The sequence below is a fragment of the Budorcas taxicolor genome, chromosome 11, assembly GCF_023091745.1.
Source record: "Budorcas taxicolor isolate Tak-1 chromosome 11, Takin1.1, whole genome shotgun sequence".
NCBI lineage: Eukaryota > Metazoa > Chordata > Mammalia > Artiodactyla > Bovidae > Budorcas > Budorcas taxicolor.
Window position 1 is genome coordinate 127,755,039 of NC_068920.1, and position 6,506 is coordinate 127,761,544.

The following is a 6,506-nucleotide window of genomic DNA, read 5'->3' on the forward strand; positions in this document are numbered from 1 at the left end:
TCTCTCTAACCAAAACTGTAAGTTTCAGGACCAGCAAACTCAGCCCAAGGCAGCTAATCCTCTTCCCCACGTGGCTAATCAGCCGCCCTGATTGGCCAATCTGCCCTGCCATTCACTTATCCACCAGCATGACTGTTAAGAGCTAGACAGTCTTTTTGGTTCTGGTTTTTGTTTTCTTTTCTTTTTTTTTTTTTTAAGCAAAATGAAAAACCTTTCTATTACGGTTGTTGGGGGGAGGGGATGGGCAAAGAAATAAACCCCAGCCTTTAAGACTTTGACTGTTGTACGTAAATAATAGATGTGTGTAAATATAGGCACATGCATATTTTTATGTGAAAACTGGCTTTAAGAAACTAAGGAGAAATCTATACTCTTGCTGATAACCGTTGCAATGCAAGTGGGGAAATAAAGAGTATGCAGGGCAGCTTGATTTCATGCAGTGAGGAAACCTCTATGTGTGCTGCTGCTAACACCCAGAAGACCTAGCTTTCCCTGCCTGTCGGCTTAGAATGGCGGGCACACACCCAGGGTGTTTTTGGTTTCTTTTGCTAAGCAGAGATCTGGAATTCAAGGTGCTGATAGTGACCGCGGCTCCTTTCTCTAGTCACATATCTTATGCTAGTGATTCAAAGAGCGTCACCTTTTTGAGCAGGAGCTAGATTTTTCTTCCTGTCAACCGAAAGCTAAAATAATTTCAGTGTTGATTCAGAATTGAGCTCTAAGGCGGCCCTGACCCTACACTTGGCCGCTTAAGTGGCTTGAGGAATTTTTTTTTTTAAGATGGGCATTCTCCTTTAACCTCTACTTTTTTCCAAAAGAAACAAAGGGTCCTTCCCTGGGTTTCCTATGGGTCTCTTCTCTGTCCCTGAAGTGGCCAAAAGCAAATCTCGGGGTGTGGGGGGAAAAAGTATAAACTGGGTAGGATTGTAAGATTCAGAATAACTGCCTAGCAATATCTTGGGGCTTAATAATGCATTTTTGTGGACTTCCTTTTTCCTCTCCCCCATCCTTTAAAGAGAAAACTTACTTTTGAAAAGTATATACAGACACATAACTTAGGTTTTTATATCATACTGAATTGGCAAGGATACCACTTTTATTGTGCTTTATTCATTTAGTCCCCCAAATCTCACTCCTTTCTTTCTTCTTTGTTTCCCCAAGTGTCTTTGTCTTCCCCTTTCACCTGCCCTGTGTGTTGAACACCAGAAAGTCAAAGGCTGCAAAGCAATTTCCTGCATGTCAGTCTCTTATTTTTGTATGTCTAACTCTTGGATGCAGTAGGTTTCAGTAGCTGGCTACTCCTGATTTTAAAAATCCTTCCTGGGAGAAGATGACCCAAAGACCCTTTTAGATGAGGTGTTTTTTCTCATTCTACATGATCAGATCTCTGTAGACTGTGGGATGTTTTGTTTTTGGAAATAGTTGGGGATGGGGGCAGGGGGGTATGATACGTGATTTATCATGATTTTTTTCATTAATTTATGCCATGGATGATTTTCTTACCCTATCTTCTGAAAGAAGAAATAATTGCCTGGCACTGTTATCATCAGCTATTGAATGGCTGAAGAAATTGAGTATCTTTGTCTTCTCTCAAAATCATAAACTAAGAATTAGTAAAGCACTTGTTTCTAAGATTTACCCAGATTTTAAATTTTGATTTCTTATTCTGTCTGGAGGGTATGGAGGATTGAGAGGGCTTTCTTCATTTTAGCTTTCACCAGAGAACCAAGCTTGCCTTGACCCCTGTCCTTAGAATTGGTGCTCTAGGAATGTTGCTGTCAACCATCAACGTTGGGGGCCATCACCCTAACAGTAAACACAGCCTAAACAGGGAGCAGCAGACAAGAGTGTGAATTTCTGTTTCCAGATGTTTATTTCTTGATGTAAATATGATGCCAATGTAAATCCTGTGTCAAGACATAGAGAATGGTGCTTTTTACTACAGTTAGTACCTGCATTTTGAGAACTACTCCATGTTTTAGAGAATCTTTGCTGTGTATATGTAAACTTCTGTATTGTTCAACCGTTAACAAATAATAAATTATTTCATTATTAAAGAAATTTTCGTCTTCCTGATGTTTTGTACCCAGTTTAACCTTTCGTGGTTTTTTACTTAGAGAACTGAGTTCATCAGGTTTCTCTTTCCTTTTAATAATCATGGAAAATTTGCTGGCCAAAAGTTCTTCGGACTTGGATTCTGTAATGGGAGCTTTGATCGTGTGGCTCCGATTGAGGCCCTTCCCCACTGCCTTCCTCCTGCTCAGGCACTCGCTCTTGGCTCTGCTCCACTGCGATACATCTGATCATGCAGACTGCATGCGGGACCACACAGCAAACCAGACTACCCTGTCTTTCTGGCAGCCCATGGTCTGGTGGGGAAGAGGGCAATGTACTCACCATTCAATGCAATACGGTTGTTGGTGGAATAAAGTCATACAGGGACAGGCTATGAGAACTCATAGAGGTGGTGACATTCAGGTTGGGCCCTAGAGAAAGAGTCTTTCCTTGCAGGCAAAGAGAAGAGTCAGTACAACCAGGCAGGTGATGGAGAAGGGAGAGCTCCTGGGGCTGGGGTGTGGCTGGGAGCCCGTGGTGAGTGATGGGGTGCAAGGGGGACACCGCAACAGGAAAGACAAGTCACTGAGAGGAGAAAGCATACCCAGTTTAGGAAGTTTGTTTTTTCACATATTAAACCCTTTGATTAATTCACATTTATTCATTCATTTTTTTAAAACTTTATTTGGACTTCATTTGTTTTTCTTGATCCACGATCCTACCAAAGGCACATGTTAAATCCCAACCATCTCTCCTTCAGACTCCTCTGGCTGTAACAGTCACTCAGTCTTGCCTTGTTTTCGCTGTTCTGAAATAGTTATTATTTTTTATTCATTTATTTGACCGTGCCAGGTCTTAGTTATGGCACTCGGGTCTTCAGTCTTCATTATGGCATGCGGGATCTAGTTCCCCAACCAGAAATTGAACTGCCCCCTGCACTGAAAGCACAGACTCTTGGCCCCTGGACCACCAGGGAAGTCCCTTTCTATTCATTCATTTGACAAACAGGGATTGAGTGCCTGGGCGGGGCCAGGCTCTATCTTAGAGCTGAAGACACAGCAATGAACGAAACACACAAAACCCTGCCCTCTCAGATTTCCTTTCTAGAGCAGCAGGCTTAGTGTTCAAGTCCTTGGCCAGGAAAGTTTGCTGAGCTGAGTGCACCGTCCTGACCTGACATTGTTCCCTCAGCAGAGCATTTGTTCAGAGTTAAGGAAAAAGTTTCTTTCTTCTTCTTGGCCAGTGGCTTCTTATTCTAAAACCACCTAAAATTTTTGAAAGATTTTTATGGTGCCCCAAAAGTGAACCATGATGACTTGAGGGTGTTATGAAAAAAGCTCCTTCTGGTATTTCTGCTTGGGAAAAGCTAAGGCCTACCTCTTCTGTTTTCTCCCCCAAAAGCAGGGCTATATGGTAGGCCCTCCTAGGACGTGTGAGTCTGGGACCCATCTCTGTGGATTCCAAACTGAATCCACCAAAACTAACTTGCCAGCAACATGGAAGAAAGCTGCATTCTGCCTCTCATCAGGACCCCTGTTTACTGTGGCCGAGAGAGGAAGCTTTAAACCACAGATAACCAAGACAGCTCTCATATAAAGAGAACCTCTCCCACAAGATGACAAATCTTATTTTCAAGGTTTCCTGACTTTGTTTGTTCACAGTAGCCTGATGAAAAGAGTCTTCTTCTCTTCTGCTATTTGGGCCCATGGCCAGCTCACACGTGCTGAGTGCTTATTGAGCACTGAGTGCTCTGCCCTGTGTCCCCCGACCCCAGCCAGGAACTCTCACAGCCCTGGGGATGTCCCATCATTATGCCCATTTCACAGGTGAGGACGCAGAGAGAAGGCTGAGGCATCTTGCCTTGAGTTCATGGAGCTGGAGACCTCTGGCCAGAGCCCCACTCTCCCTTGCCTCAATTTTTGCAAATTGCAATTGTGTCAAGTTGTAATCCGTTTTTCATGCACAGGCACCTTTTCTGTTTTAAGCCTTTGAATGCAGCCACCTACTTTCTGTGGAGGAGCCTTCACCTCCAGTTAGTGGGGCCGAAACAGGGAAAGCACAAGACAGTTGGGGATTGTCAGGGCTTGGTCATCACCCTCCCCTAGATCTCTCCTCTCTCCGCTTGCGGTGAGGAATAACCACCCTTTCTGGATCCTAACGTGGAGCCCGTGGCAGCAACCCAGGCAGCTCCTGAAGGAGGACGTTCTGTCCAAGCGTTGAAGATGCTCTTTCTCTACCATGTCTTTTGAGTTGAAGACCCTGTGACATCACTCTCCTGATTCAACCAGCATTACCACATATAGATCTGCTTAGCATAGGCAGATCCCCATCACCCCATCACCACCGAGCACTGCTTTGTCTGCCTCTTGGGTGTCATGTGACCTAGACGAGGAGGGGCACACCGAAACTCCCTGCACAGAGACCCTGGTATAGCAGGCCTGTGTGTATAGCCCATTTGGCCTTCCCCTCCGTTTGGGATAGTCAGCTTCCAGGGCTCAAGGCCCCCACTGTTCAGGACTCGGCATTGACTGGGTGGAAAGTCCGCTCTCTGCCCTCTCTGTCCCAGGTGAGACTTGTGGAGTGGCCGTGTGGAGCCCAGACAAAGTGGCTGGGGCTGCTAACTAGGGGTGACAGGCTGCCCAAAGGGAAAGGAAGCCACATGCAGGAAGAGAGTGAGGGACCCTCCTTCAGGCGGACGGGAGGGTAGGCTCTGGCTTGCTGGAGCTTCCTCCAACCTCCCTCCTTGTGAGCAAAGTCAGCATCTCTGTGAACACAGGCTCCAGACTTAGTGGGTAGCTGAGGCGAGAGCCAGCACTGGAGCAAAGTGGGTGGCCCCCCAAGACCACGGAAGAGCTGATGGCCAGGGAACTTGGAGGGTTGAAGAAGTTCACTGTGGCCCCGGCAGGTGTGCTAAGTCGCTTCAGTCATGTCTGACTCTCTGCGACCCCATGGACTGTAGCCCGCCAGGCTCCTCTGTGCCCGGGACTCTCCAGGCAAGAATACTGGGGTGGGTTGCCATGTCCTCCTCCAGGGGATCTTCCTGACCCAGGGATTGAACCCCATCTCTTAAGGCTCCTGCATGGCAGGCAGATTCTTTACCACTAGTGCCCCCTGAGAAGACTTGGGATGGTGGTGGGTTGTTCTCTTATAGAATGCCCTTGGCCGCACCTGGGGCAGAGGTGGGCGAGGACAGTCAAAGCAGAGACCTCTGTGTCAAGGATCCGCCTGCCTTCAGAGAAAGCATGGCCTGGGAGAGAAGACACCTGGAGGCTGTCCCCAGCCCTGCACAGAGGGCAGGGGGATAGGAGACCCAACCTCCATCTGCTGGCAAGTTTGTTCAGTTAAAAATACAATGTCTGACTAACTCCTGCCTTGCCTGGTTGATATTCCCACCGCCCAGAAGGCAGAAGATGTTTTCGTGAAACACCAGAGCGAATTCTGATCCATGAAGACAAGCAGGATGGCCAAGTGGAAGGAGAGGTCCTCAGGAGGAGCACCATATCCCTTAGATGCCTCAGAAAGGGGTCCCAGGTGACGGTCAAAGACACTCTGGTCAGATGGATCCCACCCTTTCCACTCTGGGTGACCTGGCTCTAGTTTCCTGGGTCATCATAGTGAACATATAATAGTATTTACTTCTTGGGGCTGTTGAGGGGATTAAGGGAGACACGGTGTGGAAAGTCCAGGGCCTGGCGGTCAGGAAGCTCACTGTCTCTGAGCAATGACAGTTAGTTCACTAGCAAGGATCGAAGCTGGAGGAGTGTCAGGAATGCAACAGATTTTCAGGAAACAAAGTTCTGACTTTCAGAAAGAAATCAGCCTGGAAGGTAAAATTACATTAGAGGGTAGGGAAGTGTTCAAATATGTCATTCTGACTGTGCTGTTTAGACAACAAATTGTGGGCAGGAAGTGGTTAAACTGAAAGGAGGAGCAGAGAAAGGCTGACTCAGGGATAGAAGGTGACTGACTGGGGGAGGCGCCAGTCTTCAGGTGGCCCCTCACCCGGGGTTCTGCTCAGAAAAGCAAAACTAGCCCTAATGGGACTTCCCTGACATGGGCCTTCCCTGGTGGTCCAGTGGCTAAACTCCAAGCTCCCAATGCAGGGGGCCCAGGTTCAGGCCCATGTTCACTCCCTGGTCAGGGAACTAGATTCCACATACTGCAACTAAGAGTTCACGGGCTGCAATTATGGAGTCCCGTGTATCACAGCTAAGACCCAGCACAGCCAAGTAAATAAATATTTAAAAAAAAAACGAGCCCAGAATCCCCCAGCCTGGTAAGGGCAACCCTCAAAGAGAAAGCAGGCAGTGCAGGGATGGCTCTGAGAGACATTTTCAAGTAACTCATCAAAAGAGTGCTAGGTCCTCAAGTCCCGGCCTTTGCATGCCTCTTTCCAACAGCAAATTCAGACCAATCATACCTAGAGCACTAGCCAGACAGTCAAGGAAAAG